This window comes from Callorhinus ursinus, unplaced genomic scaffold (genome assembly GCF_003265705.2).
Source record: "Callorhinus ursinus isolate GAN/ISIS: 27379988/994484 unplaced genomic scaffold, GSC_fseal_2.0 scaffold5, whole genome shotgun sequence".
Classification (NCBI taxonomy): Eukaryota; Metazoa; Chordata; class Mammalia; order Carnivora; family Otariidae; genus Callorhinus; species Callorhinus ursinus.
Window position 1 is genome coordinate 23087722 of NW_027397067.1, and position 22816 is coordinate 23110537.

Here is a 22816-nt window from a genome sequence, read left to right on the forward strand (position 1 = left end):
GTATCTATCTTTTTAATTACTAATTATTATTTTACAACCAAAAACAAATGGAACATTAAGTTTTTAGCCTGAAGGCATCTCAGCTCCACAGCCCCTGGAGGTTTGGCCCTTTATGAGGCGGTGGGTTGGTCTGTTTGGCCAGGATGTGATTTGCATGGAGGACTGATAAGCCATGGAGGAGAGATCGTGAATAGACCATCAGCGATGCTCCCCATGGAGAAATGATCCAAGCAAGTAGAAACAGCCACTTAGCTGCCACAACCCATGAGCACCAGATGATGAAGTAACCTCTGGAAGGTAAAGCAAATGTTGAGGTGAAGCAAATGAAAAGTGTACCTGAGATGAGAGCTGGGCTCTGGGTTCCAGAACCTCATTGCTGGGAATGAATACCTGCTAGTGGGCTGGATGCTAGAAGGAAAACTGGCAAGATTGGTGTCTGGGGGAGCCTGAGATCGGGGTCACACAGCTGTGAGTACAGTCTAGCTAGAGAAGAGCCCAGGACAAAATTGGTTCTAGAATGATGGATTGCACTGTGTGTTGAGGGAGGGAGAGAAGGTAAATAACTGGGTAACTACCTCAACCACTGACTGGTGTTTGCCAGGTCCCTTATGGGGCTTCCTTCCAGCAGTGTTTGGGGCAGCGCGGGCAGTGATAATGCTGAAGAGGTGATCAGTGTCAAAGGCAGCCAGAGGAGCGGCAGCCATTGGAGTGGGGAGAAGGATAGGGTTTAGGTGAGTACCAAAGCAGAGGCCCATGAGTAGCAGAAGGGAGGAAGGTGGGCTTCATAAAGTAGAAAGGACTGTCCTCAGCAGTGTTGCAAGGCACTCCGAGGACCCCTTATTTCCAAATGCAGCAATTTGGGGGAGAGAGATGGAGGGCTGGGATTTTCACAATACACTTACTGGAGACTGAGCTAGAGAATTTAATTGTGTTACTGCTATAGTGACTCATTCTTCACTACTGCACTCTCAGGCTGGCACGTCCTAGCAAATGCGAAAATACTGAAATGTATGAAGCATAAGGAAGATAAAACACTTCATTGTCTCTGTGATTAACAGTAATACAATGAGCAAGAAGGTACGATTTTGTGATTTATACTTTATGATCTATTTAGAAAATAATCAAGTCTTTTTAACTTTCGGATATAGTTATAGAAAATTTGCCTTCCCTAGTCTCTGAAGATTTTATCACTTACATACTGGATAATCAGTCTTAGGAAGGAAGTCTATTTATTACAAAATGGAGAAGATCCATAGATGCACTTCATGTGGAAGTGATACAAGATTAGATAGGAATATGAAATGCTATAAAAAAAGATTAGTTTGTCTTTCTAACACATTTTGAACACCACATATTTATTTACAAAATTAAAATTATAATGATGAAAGAAAAGTGACTTGTTTAGATTGTGTCAGTAAATGAAAAGGCAGAAATCATTCATTCATCATTATGAAGCAAACGTTTATTGAGCATCTTCTATGTGTCAGGCATTGTTCAAAGAGCCAGTGTTTCAACGTGAACTGAGAAGACAAGATCCTGCCCTAATGGAGCTTATATTCTCATGGGGACAGAGCGGCAATAACCTGAAAATTTTTGCAGATGGTGATGAACTGTTCAGGGATTTTATTTTTATTTATTTATTTATTTATTTATTTATTTATTTTTTAAAGTAGGCTCCATGCCCAGTGCGGGGCACTGACGCACTTGAACTCACGATGCTGATATCAAGACCTGAGCTGAGATCAAGAGTCAGATGTTTAACTGAGTGAGCCACCCAGGTGCCCCTGATCAGGGATTTTAAAGCAGAATGATGTGAGAGAGACTTCCGGTGGCTGCTGTAGATTGTGTAGCGGAAGAAACCCCTTTGGAGAAGGAGCCTGCCTTGTGTACACTTGCAGCAGGATGCAGGAGGCATTCCTAGCAGAGATAAGAGTGGCTAGGATGGGGGAGTGAACAAAGAGCAGGGGGAGAGGCCAGGTGACACAGAGCCCTGTTGGCCAGGGAGAAGTGGCTGGACACGGTTTTGAGTGCAGTGGGCAGACATTAGGTGGCGTTAAAGCAGGGTTGTGGTGAGTTCTGATTTCTACTTTTAAAAAATGACTCTAGTAATTTGGGGGTGGAGTCTTTTGTGTTTTCCACATAAAGTATCGTGTCGTCTGCAAAGAGAGAGAGTTTGACTTCTTCTTTGCCAATTTGAATATCTTTTATTTCTTTTTGTTGTCTGATTGCTGTTGCTGGGACTTCTAGTACTATGTTGAACAATAGTGGCGAGAGTGGGCATCCTTGATGTGTTCCTGATCTTAAGGGAAAGGCGCTCATCTTTTGCCCGTTGAGAATGATATTCATTGTGGGTTTTTCATAGATGGATTTTATGAACTTGAGGAATGTTCCCTCTATCCCTATACTCTGAAGAGTCTTAATTAGGAAAGGATGCTGTATTTTGTCAAATGCTTTTTCTGCACCAATTGAGAGGACCATATGGTTCTTCTCTCTCCTCTCATTAATGTGTTCTATCACATTGATTGATTTGCAGATGTTGAACCACCCTTGCATCCCGGGGATAAATCCCACTTGGTCGTGGTGGATAATCCTTTTAACAGATTGTTGGATCCTATTAGCTAGGATTTTGTTGCGAATTTTGGAATCCATATTCATCAAGGATATCGGTGTGAAATTCTCCTTTTTGATGGGGTCTTTGCCTGGTTTGGGGATTAAGGTAATGTTGATCTCGTAGAATGAGTCTGGAAGCTTTCCTTCTGTTTCTGTTTTTTGAAACAGCTTCAGGAGAATAGGTGTTATTCCTTCTTTGAATGTTTGTTAGAATTCCCCAGGGAATCCATCAGGCCCTGGACTCTTGTTTTTTGGGAGGTTTTTGATCACTGCTTCAGTCTCCTTACTGGTTATTGGTCTATTCAGTTTGTCAATCTCTTCCTGTTTCAGTCTTGGCAGTTTATAGGTTTCCCGGAAGGCATCCATTTCTTCCAGGTTGCTTAATTTATTGGCATATAGATGTTGATAATAATTTCTAATAATTGTTTCTATTTCCTTGGTGTTAGTCATGATCTCTCCCCTTTCATTCATAATTTTATTAATTTGGGTTCTTTCTCTTTTCTTTTGGTTAAGTCTGGCCAGTGGTTTATTGATCTTATTAATTCTTTCAAAGAACCAGCTTCTGGTTTCATTGATCTGATCTACTGTGTTTCTGGTTTCCAATTCATTGATCTCTGCTCTAATCTTAGTTATTTCTCTTCTAATGCGTGGCTTAGGCATCATTTGTTGCTTTTTCTCTAGTTCTTTAAGGTGTAAAGTTAGTTGGTAAATTCAGGATTTTTCTATTTTTTTTTTTGAGTGAGGCTTGGATGGCTATGTATTTCCCCCTTAAGACCACCTTTGCAGTATCCCATAGGTTTTGGACCAATGTGTTTTCATTCTCATTGGTTTCCGTGAATTGTTTAAGTTCTTCTTTGATTTCCTGGTTGACCCAAACATTCTTGAGCAGAGTGGTCTTTAGCCTCCAAGTGTTTGAATTTCTTCCAAATTTTTTATGGTGATTGAGTTCCAGTTTTAGAGCATTATGGTCTGAGAATATGCAGGGAATAATCTCAGTCTTTTGGTATCGGTTAAGGCCTGATTTGTGACCCAGTATGTGGTCTATTCTGGAGAAAGTTCCGTGTGCACTCGAGAAGAATATGTATTCTGTTGTTTTAGGGTGGAATGTTCTGTATATATCTATGAGGTCCATCTGGTCCAGTATGTCATTCAAAGCTCTTGTTTCTTTGTTGGTTTTCTGCTTAGATGATCTGTCTATTGTTGAGAGTGGAGTATTGAGGTCTTCTACAATTAACGTATTGTTATCAATATGACTATTTTGGTTAACAGTTGGCTGCTCCCATATTGGGGGCATAGATATTTACAATTGTTAGATCTTCTTGTTGGATAGACCCTTTAAGAATGATATAGTGTCCTTCTGTGTCTCTAACTATAGTCTTTAGTTTAAAATCTAAATTTTCTGGAAAAAAAATAATAAAATAAAAAATGGCTCTGAAAAAAAAAAATCGCTCTGGCGGCTATGTGGAAAGTAGTGGAAAGCAGAGAGGGTTAAGTTAGAGATGCCCATTGGTGTCAACCTGGCAGCTTGAATATATAGATGGAAGGGAAGCAAGCCCAGGAACTAGCCCTGGGGGATTAGGCGGAGGAAGAGGAGACAGCAAAGGAGACTAATAATGACAATTCGAGGGTGGGCTCTCAGAAGATAAGAAAGAAAAGTCTTTCAAAAAGGAAGGGGCGAAACATATTCCAGGGCCTGGATGTAGGACACCACTGTGCAGATTAATTAGGTGGAAACCGGGAGCCTACTCAGCTTCACAACCTTTCCCAACTTACAGTTATGATATAGATGTTAACCTTCCAAAGATTGGGTCAAAAGATAGCTCTAAGAAGGAGCACGATGAACAAATAAGCAATTTTACTTGATGGCTCATGATGTGGGGCAATTATATATCACAAGTAATTTTCTATGATTGAGACATAACTTTAAGCCAGAGCAATGTGGTGGGGAGTAGGTGAATTGTTTCAGAGAGTGAATGAGAAGACGTCTCAGAGTTGAAGTCTAACACCCCTTTCATTTGACAGATGAGGAAACTGAGTCCCAGGGCATTTAAGAGAACTTGTTCAAGATCACATAGTTAGTTGTTGGATGAGCCAAAGCTATAACTTGGGTCCATGTTTCTTGGGCCCAATAGCTCCCCTATACAAACACACACACACACACTTTCCACACATATTCAAAAGGATATGCACACATATGAACACATGGTATTAGGTGATAGTTATTTGCTTTTAAAAGTGATTTAAAACAGTAATGCTGAAAAATAATGAACTCTCCTGGAGCATTTTTAAAGGTTTGATTCATAAAATTTGAGTTAAGACTTCTTTTTCATGAACTTTCCCTATAAACTGTGTTATATTTGCCCTCTAAGGTGGGGGGGCCAAAAAAACAACAAACACTATTCCTTCGGAATCAAAAATGTTAGCATAAGAAATCTCTGCATCAGGGTTTATAATTTTACTCTTTTTTTCCCACTAGGTATAAGAATTTACCCATAACAAACATTATTAGGATTTTCTGCTGTTCTTTTATTTGTGCTTGAACATAAAGTAGAGTTGATACAGTTAAAATGAGATTTGAAATGTACTGCAAAATCTGATATTAGACAAAAAGAGCAAGAAAGAAGTTTTTAATATTTTATGTTATAGTGTCAGTCAGGTTCAGTTTACTATAATTTGATTTGCAGTTCTTAAAATATCTGTGGAGTATTTTAGACCATCAAGCATTAGGCGCATGTGCATTTACCCAGCCATTTTTCTTTACCGTCTCCAGCTGCATCCCCATTTTTCTTTACCATCTAGACATCTGCAGTAGAGCCACATTGGTAGCCCGCTCCAGTGCACCATTCACCTAGAACCTGACCTAGGGGCTGCTGTTCACATGGAATGTGTTCATGGCTCCCTGAGACTTCTTTTTTTTTTTATGTAAAAATCCTGAAAACCTAAAATAGCTTTTTCTTGCTCCTATTAAAGTACAATAAAATGATAGTATCTGAAAAGAAGTTGGTGACTTTTCTGCCCAGAGCGTTATGAGAAAGCAACAGGAAAAAAAATCTACCCGTCCGTGAACAGAAAAAGATCAGAGTGAGAAGTTGTTAGAAGGAAAAGATGATGACTCTTAAAGCACTTCAAATCACTTCTCTTGAAAAGTAGATGTTGTACTGAAATATAATCCCCTTGTCTTCAAGGGTTTAACTCCCAGTCTTCCTGCTTAAATCAGTGGGATCACTTCTTCTAACTGATGTACAGGCAAAGTAGGCTCCAAGCTAGGAGCAACGTTTAAAACAGAATCTAGACTTTAAGTAATGATTTATGATTTATGATGATAGGAAGATTTGTTTCCTATTTTTCTTCTTATTTGGGTTTACCAGGCATTACTTTTTAAAAGCCTAGATATGCAGTTGATTTGTCTCTTTCTGAAATTTTCTAAACAAATCATGCCTAACCAAAGGATAAGTATTAATTTCACTAATAATAACCAAAAATTATGTAGCACTTTGTATATGCAAGGAACTGTTCTAAGCACTTCGCAAGTATATTAACTCAGTCCTTACAACCAGCTATATGATGTAATGTCTGTTAGCTTATTTTAAAATGCAGGTGAGGAATTAAGGCATCATTAAATTAAAAATGGAATCATTCCAAAGGAAAACGAAGACGAATTGATTAGATGGGGTAAATTCGGAAGACAGCTTACATAAGACAGGATTCTGGTATTTTAAAACATGTAAGAATAAGACAGGCAGCTTGGGTCATAGAAGGGATAACAGGGTAACTTAGGTCAAATCCAGTGAGATCAGATTTGTAAGAAAATGGTTTTGTCTCAAATGAGCACTGACTTCACAGGCTGGCCTTGAGTTGGAGAAACCACCTTTTGAACACTGCTTTTGTCACTGGTACTGATTAAAAACAGTGATGCTCAAAGTATCAAGGTGTGTATGTTAAGATTACTATAGACTCATGTAGCTGTCATTTTGTAGGGAATAAGGAGCACTGAGTAAAGGGAAAAGATGTGCTATAAATCTTAAAACTGAGGCCATATTTCAATTTTCAGCATATTATCAGTATTGTCTTATAAATTCCTGACTGTCGTGCAAATGGTTGATCTTAAAATATCACGTTTAAAGTTGACTGGTATTCCAAAGTGTTAGTTGTATTAATTTTGCCAATACCTTTACAAAGGTTGCCAACCTAGAGAAGGCCCTTAAATACAGATGGAGTCTCCCTTCTTCCAGATGCCACCTGGGACTAGAGTTGGTCTCACCACCTTTAAGCCTGCAACTCTTGAGTTTTTGTGACCTTGGCATATTGAAGTCCCCTGTCTGAATCTGTCAACATCTCTCATATTACTTTAGCCACAACTTATGTGTATATTTTGCAATATATGATCTTTCAATGATCTATACTTCCTGTGATGAGAAAGGTTCCCTTGCGTGTGAATTGCATATAACCCGAATGGCAACATTGGTGGACAAAAAGAGTACATGTGTAGCAGTTTGCAAGGCACACTGGCTCTTCACAATGGACTGTGTAAGGAACACCCCTTCTGTTGCGGTGTACCTTCTGCCTTGCAACACCTAAAGATGTAAATAAAATATGGTTCTTTCAATTTCAGCTTTTTGCTCTGTGTTAGTTATATACGGGAAAAGAAAATATCAGGCCTTAGCTCACTCCAGTTAAGACTTAATATCCTATGTGGTCCACTTGCTGCCTGACTTTGAAGAATCCATTTTTTTTTCAGATTCTCACTTTTCCTCATTTGCAAAAAGGGACGATAGGATTGTGATATAGATGAAACTGGTATTAATTCATGAGTATCTGTGCCTGAAATATGTTTAACAACTCACTAGATGCTAACTACAGTATTATTTAAAGTGGAAAAAATAATGCTAGCTTATCTGTTATAGAGTTCAAATAAAACACATAAGCCTTAAAAATAGTATACAAATGTCAGGTACTCTTACATAATATATCCTAAACAATGTCATTATCAACTCCACATTTTACTTAAAATTCATTATCAGTAAATTCTGTGACTTTTCTCAATTCATTGCTTTGCCAACAATGTTAAAAGTTTGTCCTGCTTTCTTCCTCCCTTTTCTGTCTCTTTTAAGCAAATTATATCATGGAATATGCTACAGGAATTAAAAGCAGGTGCCCCTGAAAATCTGATTCTAATTCGAGTCTTAGTAATGTTCGACACATTGAAGCAGGCAGTGCCAGGCACCCAGATACCAGGGTCCAAGTCTAGAACAAGGTAAATAGAAACAGTTGCCTTGGGCTCTGTGGAGGTAGAATGGACATCTGAGTGCTGCTGGGTGAAATAATTGCTTTTTTCTGAGGCAAATATTATTGTAGTCCTTAGACCTCCCAGGCTTTTTCAAGTTTTAACTTCCTAAGAATTATTTTTTCAGTGTAAAGTGCAGTGTGAGAAAATAATCTGGAATGTTCTTTTCAGTAGATTTCATTGTTAAAGTCCCAGCGTTGTAACACTTTTTTTGGAAAATTAAACTTGATGGTATTGTTAGAAGATACGATCCCCTGTTGAAATAACATCCTATAAAGTTAATGTCAAATGTCATTTTATTCATTCACACACATGCACACACATGTGTGTGCGCACACACACACATTATAGAATTAAAAAAAACAGCACTAGATAACAGTAGATCAAGAACTGCTCCATAGTGGGGCACCTGGGTGGCTCCAGTCAGTTAAGCATCTGCCTTCAGCTCACGTCATGATCTCAGGGTCTGGGATCGAGCCCCATATTGGGCTCCCTGCTCAGCGGGAAGCCTGCTTTTGCCGCTCCCTCTGCCTGCCACTCCCCATGCTTGTGCTTGTCTGCTCTCTCTCTCTCTCTCTCTCTCTCTCTCTCTCTGTCAAATAAATAAATAAAATTTTAAAAAACCTGCTCCATAGTTACATATGGACTAATTTGTTTCTGTCCTGCTGCTTCATTATAGGGTGTTCCACACTATGGCCAGATAGAGTGAATCTGAATTTAGAACGATAAGCTGAAAATAAAAGTGAAAGCAGTGGACTTCCAGCAGGCAATTATCTTCCAGCTGAATTCAATCGTAACAAGCAGAAACCAGATTATCTGCAAGTTTGGCCTCTGCAAGTCCTTAGGGAATCTGCTACTGTGCCTGTGATAACTATAAATTTATATTCCCTGGAAAGAAGGTTTTAAGCTCCTTTCACACTGTGATCCGATACACATCGAGTCACTGACAGACTATGAGTTCTGTGTCACGTAGGTCTAAAAATTATTTCTGATCAGTCGCATGTGTCTTCAGCATTTGACTTAGAAGAAAAACAACATAAAAATAAAATCCCTCTTACGTCAGTCAGTGTTTTGCTGTGTATTAAGATCTGTCCATCAGGGGAGTATGCCCAACTGGTGATACTTCGTGCCTCAGTTTAAGCTGTGCTTCCAGAAGTAAACTTCAACCCACTTTGGCCTATCCCAGCCATTCTGGGTTGTCTGAGAACCATTTCCATACATCTAACGCAGTTGCGTTGTTGCTCTGATGTGGTTAAACAGTGGCCTTGTCAGTTGCTGCCCGTTGGCACATCGAATATTTAATTAGCAGAGTTCTTTCCTCTACTGGTAAATTCTGAATGGTCCACATTTAAAATTCAGCGCCAGAACGAAGCAATGCAGAAGAAGAGTGGTTTCTGGAGCTCTTGCAGTTATTTAGATTGAGTCTTATCCGTTGTCAATATGCAGAGATTATGGGTTTAAACTCCCCCACGGCCGCTGAGATAATGACACCAACTCAAAGCATATATGTGGACCATCTAATTTTAGTCGGGTGGCCATGAACTGTCCTGTAGAAATGCTGCCCATCATCCTCCTGGGAGGGACAGGGGACATACTGAGTCACACCACTGATGCAAACTAGTTTTGCTCCTGCAAGAGCATGTGATGTGCAGTCTGCGTGAAGCAGCCCTTCCTTCTGACCACATCGTAGTCTCTTCTCCCAGCACCGTGCATTTGGTAAAAATAGTTTTATTAGACATTGATTAAATGCCAAATAGGAATGAAAGACCTTCTAATTTATTTCTAATATAGTTCTTTATTTTAGCTCCCACTATGGAAGGATTTTGTTGTTGTTCTGAAGGGTGAATGTAATGAGGGTCAGTGAAGAATCAGAGAGGACTTGGGTTTAAATTCTAACTCTGCCCTATTTGCCCTGTGCATGGAGGCAAGGTTCTTAACTTGGAAACTTGATTTCTTTTGTTGTTAAATGAGCGCTCCCCACCAGATTGTATTGTTCTTATGACTGAATTAACAGTAAAATATAAGATCAAGCACAGAGTCGATAGCAGTCCATGACTGTTGCAGTTGTCTGCTGTGTTTGTCCTTGCTCTGCGTGCTGGAGAAAGGATGTCTATAAGGGGGTGTTGCTCTTGTATGGCTTTTTCAAGAATTGCTTCGGGATACTTTAAAATCCCCCACCTTGTGCCTAGACACTGAGTCTTTGTCTGCTTCTGTAGGTTCTGACTTTCCTGAAAACAACTGATTTCATTTCTTGAATAATTTTCTGTTCCTACTCCATCTGACAGAAAAGTTCAGGGGAGACATGGTTTCCGTGGAGACCTGGACAGATGCCATAACTAGGTGATTGAATGCCGAAATAATTTTGAGGAATCAAAATTATCAAAGAAGCAGGAACTGTCTTAGTCTGCTCAGGTTGTTGTGGCAAAATACTATAGATTGGGTGGCTTACACAACAGAAATTTACTTCCTCCCAGTTCTGGAGGCTGGAAGGCTGAGATCAGGCTGCCAGCATGGTTGGATTCTGGTTAGGCTCTCTTCCTGGCTTACAAATGTCACCTTCTTGCTGTATCCTCACATAGCAGAGAGAGAGAGAGCAAGCTCTCTGGGGTTTCTTCTTATGAGGGCACTAATCCCATCACATGGACCCCACACTCATGACCTCATCTGAACCTAATCATCTCCCAAAGGTCCCATCTCCAAATACCATCACCCTGGACATTGGGGCTTCAACATATGAACAGTGTGGGGGGGCGGGGCACACAGTTTAGTCCACAGCAGAGACTATGTATTGTTACTAAGAGGCCCCATAATTGAGTGATAGAAGTGTTCAGGGCAGGCCATAGCAGTCCACAACAGTGAACAGACTTCTTTCCACCTAGCACTGGCTGCCCGAGCTATCCCTTGGACTCCACGTTTGCAGCTGATGAGGAAATTATGGCCAATCCAGAAAACAGGAGCATGGAACTCCTTAGAAGACCTAAATTCTAGCCCCAGGTCTGCCTCTTGCTAAGTACTTGGCAGTGGGCACATCATTTGTTTTTTGTGTGTTTTTTTGTTGTTGTTGTTTTTTAAAACCTCAGTTCCCTTATCTGTAAAATGAAAATCAAAAGATCTCTACTGCCTCCCTGAAAGGGCGGTTGTGAGAATCAAGTAAGACATTGTATGTAAAATCACTTAGTAATCTGTGGTCCTGTTAGTTCCTTTCCCTGATCTGGAGCATGAGGGGCATAGCAGGCTCAAGCTAGAGCACAAAACTCACATTAATGCTGTGGAGTTTGAGTTCTCAGTTGCATGAGAATTGCCCAGGGGGCTGATTTAATATACAGATTTCAGGGCCTCACTCTATGAGTTCCTAATTTATTTGGCCCACAATAGAGCCTGGAATATGCATTTTAACAAACGTGCACATGATGGTTTGGATAGAGCTGGACCTTGGGCCAAGTTTTGAAAAATACTGTTCTGCTCCATTTATTTTATGAAATAAAAAAGTAGAGAAGAAATAATGAAGTAGAGAAGAAGTATAGACTAGGAACTCTGATACCTGTATTGTACTTTAAAATTTGGAAAACTTACCAAAAATTGAATAAGATAAAAAAGATTCTCTAAACCTATAAATTGTCTTTTCTGGGCTCACATCAGGCACACACATTTTTTAAAAGTGAATAAATGAAATGAATGGATGAAGGAAGAAAGATAAGATTCATCCTCACTGGAGTCCTTAACCTCACAGCTTTAAGTATCAGAAATTATTTTACGAAGTTTATAAAGTTACTGGACAAAAGATAATTTAAGTTTAAGACATACAGAAAATAATGTATCGCTCTTAAAATGTCAGCTGCCCTGTGCAGGATTGTCCCGATTCTTAGCCATCCCTAGTTTATGAAACCTGAGGCTACATACTGACAACAGAAGAAAGCCTCACTGAGCTATCTGAAGAGTCATGCATTTTATAGTTCACAGTGGACCATCATGTTACCCTTTCTCTTTTTCTTTTAAATTCTGTGTTAAAGGATGCCTTTTCAATTTATACATTTTGTTGGAATTAAGCATAGAATCTTTCCGAATTGTCATCTTCTACTTCCTGGCCATTCAAAGTTTCAAATGGAGATTTGGAATAGCTATAAACTTAGAACTGGGGTGGAAATATAGCTGTAATTTTTAAAGCAATATGGATTTTGGTTGTGCAAATGGCACCTTTATAAGGAGTGGAAGCTAACAACAGAACAATGTCATATATAACCTCCGGGGTATTAAGTCACTTGCGCAAGGCTTTTTTTTTTTTACTCTAAAGTTTTTAGAACTTTTTGAATCACCAAATTCAGACATGTCCCAGTATGTCTTAACTTGAAATTCTCCAGTTCTTAGGCTTTTTTCAATTGGGCTTTGTTAGGAGGAGGACAGTAAAGTATTATCTAGACCAAGAAGGTTCTTTGAGACTGAAAAATGAGGCAAGCTACTCCATACTGTTTACAGAGTTTTATTCAGGGCAACTTACTGACAGGGGATCTGGGGCGGTGGATGATCCAGGCACTGCACAGCTATTCTCTGCAAAGTCAGGGCCTTAATCCCCAGATTTTATAGCATTGAGGGGACAGATAGAGGTCATGGTGGTGAGGTCAAAGGGTAGCTTTCTAAAGCGGCACCATCTGTGCACCAGAGGGAACATCAGAGCAAGCCTTCCCGTATTCCGGTCAGGGCAGACATTAACCTCCAAGGGGCCTGGAACATGTAGCTGAAGGGAGGTCACTGCATGGACACAAACAAAATGGAGGACCAAAGATGGAGTCCAGATTGTCAGCACTCCTACAGACCTCCATTTAAATACTCAGTGTTGTTCTAAGGGTGCATCCCAAACTACCGCATATAAGGAAATCCCTCCCTTTTGTATCACATTACTTGGTTTTATTTCATAGCGTGTAGCACTGTCTGAAATTTCCGCATTTCTGTATCCATTTGCTATCTTCCACTTCCTCCTAGAAGATAAGGTTTATGAGAGCAGGAATTTTGCCTGTCTAGGTTAGAACTCTTCCCAGTTCCTAAAACTATCCCTGGCACACAGAGAATTAATAAATATTTGCTTAATGTATGGAGAGGAGATTAATATAATCGGCATAGATTCCACAGAGACTCTGCACTCTGCCCTTTGCCTTATACTGAAATGATGGAGGAAGCTTGGAAGGGTTTCAATGAATCACAGGCGATCTTTGTTAACTTCGAGAATTCCTCCCTCTCCCAAAGTTCTCTGACTTCACACAATGGGCCAGCTTCCAGCTCTCATGTGATTTATCTAGAGCAGTTCCCAGTAGCTGGTGAAGTAGTTCCTGAGAAGGTAGGGTCTACAAGCAACAGTGCACACTAATCAAGAGGAGCTATGGTTCATTGTCCATTTGGGGTTTCCATCCTACTAGTCTACATTCATCAAATGCACTGGTTACTGCTTCCTACTGGAAGCAAGGTAAGGATCAGATGGGAATCTCAGGGAGTGAAAGCTGAACCCGTCCCTCAAAGATGAGTCCTTCAAGTCTGTCTGTAGTTAGATGGAGGAAGCAATAAAACCTGATTTGGTGGGCTCCTGGGTGTCTCAGTCAGTTAAGCATCTGATTCTTGGTTTCGGCTTAGGGTCATGATCCCAGGGTGGTGAGATCAACCTCACATTGGGCTCCCTGCTTAGCACGGAGTCTGCTTGGGATTCTCTCTCCCTCTCCCTCTGCCCCTTACCCCACCCCTCTCTCTAAAATAAATGAATAAATCTTTATTTAAAAAAAGATTCTCTCTCCCACTCCCTCTGCGCCGCCCCCCCGCCCCCGTGCAGGTGTGCTCTCTCTCTCTCTCTCAAAAAAAAGAAAAAAAAAAATTAAAACCCGATATGGGCCCCGGAGTCCTGCCTTCCTAAAATGATTGTCCTTTATTTCACATACTTCTTTGCTATTTCCTTTTCCGTCTGAAACATACATCACCAAACACATATCTTTGTTTTTGAAATCAGAGATAAGGATGTATTCTGAAATACTGTTCAGACACCAGGTTAGAACCCATCATTTTGGAAAGTCTGGAGGGTTAGAGCAACTTAGATCATGAGATTACTTGTCAGTGTGTCCGGTAGTGGGTGGAGCTTTAAGATACGGTTCTATTAGGGAGAGGAAAGGTTTGGAAAAGCTGCGGAAACAAAGCGATGTCTACGGAATCAGTCCAGAATAGGGCACACAGGTTGCAGATAGAACAACACCTCTTAGCTAAGAAACCTGAAGGAAAGGAAAGGACACAGACCCATTTCCCATACTCACTGACATGCCCAGAACTGACCCAATTTGTCTCCAGCGCCAAGGTTTCATGTTTTCTTCTCATTTCAAAACTCTCCACCTAGTGGTTTCCCCAGACACTGAATTCCCCCACACCCCTCAAAAACATAAACAACCAACTAAAAACAGAGCAATTTCTGGCAAGTGCTGTCTGCAGCCTTTTTTAAGAAAATACACACCATAATATTATCTAAGCTTCTCGGCTCTTTAGCAAGGGAGGTACATATGTGGGAAAATGACTTTGGGGCTCACAGTGTAGAACATCAGCAATGACATCGAAAATCGTTCGCCCCACAGCCGCTCTGCAGCCTCCCACGCTGTGGTACCTCCACACACTGCTGTTTCCCATACAGAACCTTGTGTTGCTGCATCTGTGTGACAGGGAAGCTAAAAATACCTGCCAACATGGCGGCATAGACTGATGTTATCTCACAAGCTTTTCCAACTGCACAGCTCATGTAGGAAGATGATCCCAAAGCAGTAACATCTCAAATGATTCAAGTTTCTGTGGGACCTAGAATCGGAAGAGTAGGTCCAAGTTCAAAAACAAATAGTGCCCCCAAATAAGTTTGGGGTCTACCCCCTTAGAATCAGAGACACTCTCCTTTTTTTCTTGCTAGTTAATTCACCCTAAATATTAATTTAAAAATAGGTGTCTTGCTGTGTTGTCATGCAGCCTTGTTGCTGATAAAACTAGATCTTAATAAAAGATTTCTTTTTATTATTTTTTATTTTTTTAAATTTAAATTCAATTAGCCAACATATAGAACATCATTAGTTCCAGATGTAGGGTTCCATAATTTGTCAGTTGCACAAAACAGCCAGTGCTCATTGTATCACGTGCCCTCCTTCATGCCTGTCACCCAGTTACTCCATCCGCCACCCACCTCCCCTCCAGCAACCCTGTTTCTTTCCCAAAGTTAAGAATCTCTCATGGTTTGTCTCCCTCTCTGACTTCTTCCCATTCCGTTTTCCCCTCCCTTCCCCTATGATCCTCTACACTGTTTCTTATATTCTTCGTATGAGTGAAACCATATGATAATTGTCTTTCTCTGATTGACTTAATTCTCTCAGCATAATACCCTCCAGTTCCATCCACGCTGACGTCAATCATAAAATTTCATCCTTTCTGATGGCTGAGTATATTCCATTGTATATCTATACCACAAAAAGATGATTTCAATGAAAATAATTTTTTATTGTTTTGCTGTTGATAGAGTAGTAGTGAAAAAGTTAAATACTATGTTGTCATGCAAGAAGAAATATAACTAATAGTTTAGATGCTCTGTCCAGAGAGCTGACCAGTGCTCTTCTAGATGAACCTAGAGGCACATCTGGAAAGAAATAGGCAGGTTTATTGTCTGTGCTGATTCAATCCTAAGTCCTCTTTTGCAATATCAACAGTATAAATTAGTGCTAACTAGAAGGAGTTAACTGGATCTTAAATTTTCTGGGAAGAAAGGGATTTTAAATGAGCATGTACAAGAGAGGCAAGCATTTTAGTGCCCTCTTAAATTTGTCTGTGATAAATCCCAGTGTCCCTTTCTAACCAAATCATTTTTCTTAGAAGCATTTCTGTCCAAAGATGTCAGGCTTTGCAGCATCATATTTTAGATATATTAATTCAGGGTATTGTGTGTTAGTTAGGCCCTTAAATACAGAAGTGACTATGTGGGCTTTTTCATTTTAATTGTGGTGAAGTGCACATTACAGAAAATTTGCCATCTTAACCATTTTTAAGTGTATGGTTCAGAGTGTCAAGTACATTCCTACTGTACAACCAATCTCCAAAAACACTTTGTCTTACAAAACTAAAACTCTGTCTGTACCTATTAAACACAACTTCCCATTTCTCCCTACTCCCATGGTTCTGAAACTTTTGTTTTTTCTGAGAAATCTAACCATCTTGTATGTGGGTATCCTAGAACAAGAAATATTACTATATTGTGATTAATATAAGTGATTCTGCACCTATGGTTCTTCCTTTTGACATAAGAGATAAGACTGCAAATTCATGCAAATATGTTTTTCAAAAGAATCCCAGTTGAAATTGCATCATTACTTAACCCTTTCTGATCTGAATTTTTTATTTGATCAGAATGATTTTTAAAAAAATTTTTTTTGTTTGAGCATAGTTGACAGTGTTACATTAGTTTCAGGCCTATAATATAGTGTTTTGACAAGTCTTTCTGTTATGCTGTGCTCACCACAGGTGTGGCTACCATCTGTCGCCATATAACCACTCTTATAATACCACTGATTATATTCCCAGTGCTGTGCCTTTTATCCCTGTGACTTATTCTGATCCAAATGATTTAAACCCAAGCATGTCAGGAACGACCTCCCATACATACCAAGTAGCTTCTGCCATCTGGTGGTGTACCTGGAAGACAAGGCAGTCAAGATCCTCAACATGATCCCATCGCCCAGGCCACATCCCAGCTTCCAGATCTTTCTACTCAAACAACTAGAAAGATGGAATGGATCATCAGTTCAGTTAATGGCTCTGTCTCTTGCTTCCCAGAAGTTTTTTGGTTGTTTTTATACGATAGCCACATTACTTGGCTCAACTGTTTTCCTTCATTCATTTTAATTAGCAGCACAGTTTAAAAAAAAAAAAAAGAATCCAGTATCAACACCACAGTTATTTGTTAATTTTTATTTATTTGAGAGAGAGCATGATGGAAGGGGAGAGGCAGATAGGGAGAGGCAGACCCCCCACTGAGCGGGGAGCCCGATGTGGGGCTTGGATCCCAGGACCCTGGCATTGTGACCAGAGCCAAAGGCAGATGCTTAACCGCCTGAGCCACCCAGGCACCCCAACACCACACTTTTAGTAAAATTTAGACTAAAATCTTTGATTAATTATAAAAATCAAATAGAGATCTAATGAAATCTATAGTTCAATTTAATCATATTTTGAAATTTATTTTGAAAAGTTATCTCCGAGTTAAATGTTGAAGGCTGGTATTCACACATCTGATGTGAGTGTCCGAAGCAAATACCGAGGCAGTGAGCCTTGACAAACTGTTTAGAGTTAACAGTTTGCCTTTTAAAACATAAATTTGTATTCCTTATCTATAATCTACTTTAATAACTCATTCTATCTATTAGTGCATGGTTAATGAGTATCTGCCATGTGCCAGGCCCTGAGTGAAGTGTTGGGGAGACACTGATAAACAAGACATCATTCTGATCCCTGTGAAATGCGCAAAGAGAACAAACATGCTTTAGACTTTTCTCAGGGCTTTGTTTTGTTCTGTGAAACAAGAAAAGAAATATTTTCTTGGTTTTAACATATGATAAACATTTTTAAAATGATTTATAAATGATTTCAGAAGGAGAAAAGCCCTATGCCTCTGTAACTGTTCTTATGAATAAATGTCTCCCCAGTCTGTCACTATTATCCAAGAGAATTAAGACTAGTTGGAGCATTTCTTGACCCTCCAGTAACAGGAGACATTCAAACATGTTACTAACATGATCTGTCATTGTACACAACTGAAATAATGTGATAGTAGTTATGATCTACTAGAAAGTCTAAAAGTGTATATTCCCTTGGTGACAAGTGATTGAATAAGCATCTTCCTACATATGCAAAGTGAAATGGGGATGAAAGGCATTTCCTCTGTGACAAGCCTCCGAAAATGGTTAGTTTATTAATCAGAAAACTTCAGGCAAATTTAAAAAAATAGGAATCTAATGAAAAGGGACATGAATAATTTACATAATGAAATCCTACTGTGCAATGTTCTTTAAAAGTTAACCTACAGTTAACGCCATAAGAATCTGAAGAGAACCCTAATGTTTGATTGTTCGGTTCTATATAGCAGTGTTCACTCAAACATAATTTGTATGCAGCAGAACTTGATTTGAAGTGGGTTCATTTCAGACCCCTATCTATGAAAGTGCTCAGTGCATCTTACTTCTAGTCAGAGGTACCTGAAAGAGATTCCCATGGAGCAGCTCCAGGAGCCAGGGTACTGGGATCTATTCCAACTTGTTCTTGAACTCATTGTGTGGGCTCATGTGAGACACTTAATCTCCCTGAATTTCTTCGTCTATGAAACAAGGGGGTGGGCTCAGCATTCTGATTTTACAAAATCAGAATAATGCAAAAAGAAGGAAGCTGGAGGCTGGTAAAGGTTATTTTTGGTGTGTCTCCATTGACTGGCTTGTTAATCATGATGCCATCTCTTAGCAGCATTTCTGTTGTAAAGAGTTCTGTTGGAGTCAGCCAGAGTCAATCAATGTTGAGGTTAACTTTCTCTGACGCTATCAATCAGGCGAAATAGTTACCCCCAAAGCTGGAGGAAGGAAATACAACTTAGATCACAGAGATGCCCATCACGATTTAGTGGCATTTCTCGTCCTTTGCCCTTCAGAAGTTGACATAACTCCAGGAGTGCAAATACTCAACTTCAGCCTTGAGGAGGGGCCAGTCAGGAGCAGTGGGAGACATCTCAGGGCCTCTGGAATTGGGCAGAGGACTGAGACGCCATTTACTGAAACAAGGAGGGTGGGGAGACAGAAAAGGCAGGAAAGTGAAGGCTCTGGTGTGCAGTTACCGGTCTTTTCTAGTGGAGGACCTTGGAACCCCAGCCATTTGGATGCATTTCACGGGACAGTGAGGAGCTCAAAATGTTTTACAAATGGAAGGAAGGTTGATAGGTTGTTAGGGGAATGATGAGTCATGACCTTTTGAATAAGCTGAAGGAGGGAGGCTTCGAGCACATAGGAAGCTTAAACCAGATTTCACAAAGATTACCTATTTGTAACATTTCAGAACATAGAGCCTACATCTCATTGTTGATTTGGGAAGAAAAGGAAAAGGTTCTTAGTAGTAGTTATTAATACGGCTTCTTCAGAGGTTATCAGAGTGAATTTACGAACATCTTTTTTCTGTTTTTCATGTTTCTGTGAAAGAAGGTATTTGGATGCATATGATCAGTTGAGTAAGTGTTAATCTGTTTTCCTAATAAATAGTATTAAATCTTACAGCTAACACTTATCTTCCTGGCAGTATTCTAAATGCATTACCTATATTAACTAATTCTTACAATACCCATCGGATGTAGGTTGGTTCCTCCCCCTATTTGATAGATGAGGAGAAGTCATGGGAAAATCAGGTGCCCAAACTCTCAACTGTGGAGGGTCACACTCAGGCTGGCCCCTGAGACATGCTTCCATTTGCATAAAGTGTCCTCTCTAGCCACTGCCCCCTGAGTGTCCTTGTGATCACCCCTTCCTTCTCACAGACAGCCAAATGTTTCAGGACTAAGTCTTCATCAGCACATAAACCTATGTTCATTAGATAGGGTGGTTAAGCTGGTCCACAGCTAATCCTATAAATCACTAGAAGACCCAGAACTAAAAACCATGTCTCTTCCTTTTTTTGTTCACTCCACTCTGATATTTAAATAGTTTATATGATATTCATATTAGTAAAATATTTAAACGTGAGCTATTCTGTAAATGTGTGCTAACTTCTTAAATATCTTTATTCTGCCTGATGCATGCTTGGCTTTCTCTACTAGTCTGTCAGTCAAAGCATATGGAACTAGATTATTCTGAGGGAAAATTTCTCCAAGTTATCTGTATGCTCAGTAGATCTGGGAGAGCAGCCTAAATGAGGAAGCACATATTCAGTGCCTTCTCCTTTACTGAGATGTTCCCCTGCTGTGGCACACCATCCCTTTGTGCTTGTGGAAACACTCTCTTCAACAACAAAAATGATACTGTTATGGTTCCATGGTACATTTACAATCTCTTACACACTTTATAAGCCTGAAATGGCTTTTAACAAATGATTTTTCCCCCCCTCGGAGGTAGGTTTTCTAACCAAAGAAGGAATCAAAAGTCTACTGTTTATAGAATAAAGGACTCAAAATTTAAAAAACTTACTCTACATGATCACACTAAATGCTAACTAAATACTGTGGCTCTGCATTCATTTATTGGGTCCACACATCATACTGAGCACTGTGGCAGATAGACTCTCTGGGGGGCCCCTAGACTTCCACCTCCTGGTGTTCATACCCTGTGTCCTGCGGTCCCCTTGAGTGTGGGCGGGGCCTGTGACTTGCTTCCAAACAAGTGAGTGGTGCAAACGGATATACATGATGAGATGTAAGTGATTGTATTACGTAACACCACAGCATGCATCTTGCTGGAATCTTCCTCCTTGCTGGCTTTGAAGGAGTGGGCTGTCTGTTTTGGGAGCCCACGTGACAAGGGGCTGAGTGCGGCCTCCTAGAACTAAGGGAGCCTCCAACCAATAGCTGGTAAGAAACCAAAACTTGCAGTATCATAGGCATAAGGAACTGAATTCTGCCAACAAAATCAGATACGATACTTCTCTACTCAGGCCTTAGACAAGACCTCGGCACTGGCTGACACCATTATTGTAGCCTTTGTGCAATCCTCGTGGAGGACCCAGCAAGCCGTGTCTGAACTTCTGACCCATGGAAACTGGGAGATGCTAAGTGTTTGTTGCTTTAAGTCACTAAGTTTGTGGGAATTTGTTACATAGAAATGGGAAGCCAACACAAGCACCTACAGTGTTCCAGACATGGTTTTAGATGTTGGAAATGGAGCAGTGGACAAAACAAAATGCTTTCCTGGAGGAGGTTGTGCTCGAATAAATCTAGAACATGCACATGCTAGAAGCTTCAATTCATTTAAATTATAATTTCTAAGTACAAAGCTCACTAGCCTTAGCTAAATGAGAAAGAAAATCTGAATTTTCTCTAAAGTCTTTGTTTCCATTGTGGTAGATATTTTACATTTGAGGATTTGGGTTTGGGTCCAAAGGAGAAAAAAAAAAAATCATTCTGAGCAAATGCTAGTATTGAATTACCAGGTGATACTATTCAAGGAAAGAACATGGGGACAACATTGTCAGCTGCAGAGAAAATGTTCTGTGTGGACTTCAGCTTTGGAATCAGAACTTTGCAGGGCCCTGAGAATGCACTCACACAGTACAAGTAATCATTTCAAAAACAAGATACTTAAAAGCTTAAGCGCAAAACTGCCAAATGTCACCAGAATAAAAAAGCAATTTCCAAAATCAGCCTAGCGATTCTATTTCTATAGAAAGACTACCACCTAAAAGAAAACCTAGAATTCATTCAGAAGATCGGAGTCACATTTATTAACGTGGCACAATCATTAGTTCTGGTGTCTGGGCCACAGAGCCAAGCTAAGGAGGGTGAGGGCTAGGCTGGAATATCTACCTGAGATACTCTGGCTTTGCGTGCAGCCCTAGAATGCCCATGCACACAGGCCACAGCCCACCCTAGGTCATCTGTCCAGCTCTTTTGTGTTACTAGTCTCTTGAGTCCCCAGGAACCTGTGCTTATGCAACAAAGCACAAAGCTAGGGCCACATTTTATAGACTAAACTTAAGTGTCTTTTGAAATTGATGGGTAATCCATCACATTCCGAGCACGTTTGGGCAGCTTATGTGTAGATGTGTCGCATACAGTTAAGTGACTGACGTTTGTATTGTGTACAGAGGGTGTCTATAGAGCTAGCTCTTACTGAATTCCTGTTATTGTTATTAATAACACGTATTGAACACTAGCTCTGTCTAGATCATGTGCTGAGCACTCTGATATGTATTTACATATGTTTTCTTTTTTAAGATTTTATTTATTTGAGAGAGAGAATGAGAGAGAGAGCATGAGACGGGGGAGGGTCAGAGGGAGCTGAGCAGGGAGCCTGATGCGGGACTCGATCCCGGGACTCCAGGATCATGATCTGAGCCGAAGGCAGTCGCTTAACCAACTGACCCACCCAGGCCCACTAATTATGTTTTCTTAAAAGGATCACTATCCCCGTTGTATGGATGAAGAAACGGAACCTTAGGAGCATAAGAGACATACCCAAGTTCCAACAAAGAAGGAGGGGTGGGGTCAAGAGAAATCCAGACATTCTGATTGCAGAGCTGGTGCCCTCAGCCATCACACATGCTGCCTCCTGATGACGGGACAAGCACGATACCAGAAACTATGTTCTTCCATTTATTCCTCATAACAACCCTGTGAAAAATATATGAGGGTGGTGGGATGGGCCCTGAACAACACTCTTAAACAACTAGTATAAGGAGGAACCAGGATGGAGACATGCATCTTCTGATGCCACAACCAGGATAAATGGGGCGCTGAGGGCCATTGGTCTGAGTAGACGACCACTGTGTGCTATTTATGAAATATTTACAAGACCTCTATTTTTACCTTTAGTAGCAGTGCTCCTACCCCTTTGATAATGCCTGACATCCAAAAATACATGCTAAATTCCTTTACCTTGAAGTTTTGATCACTGTAAAATTGTTCCTTCTCCTTTAAGCTTATCAGTCACATATACTTCAGTAAGAATAAGTTTAAGTTTATCACACTTTTTCATGAAAGCAGGTTTTCATGCAGAAGAGAATGCAAAAATATGAGGATCCCAAGTGCTAAGTCTAGAGGCCGCTAAGGAGTGAAGAGAAAGGGCAGGAGGGATTTAGCCTAATAACAGATCCTAAAAACACCTTCTGGAGGCTTTAAATTTGGATTTTTCTGTACCTCTAATTATATTATATCGTATATCATAGACAACCTTATCTCTAACCTAGATTCAG

The 22816-nt window shown here is 40.2% G+C and overlaps 1 protein-coding gene across 2 annotated transcripts in view; it reads left to right on the forward strand.

Moving 5' to 3' along the window:
* The window catches only part of KCNB2 (potassium voltage-gated channel subfamily B member 2), a 383680-nt gene that overhangs the window by 67858 nt on the left and 293006 nt on the right, over positions 1 to 22816 (forward strand). The window lies entirely within an intron of this gene.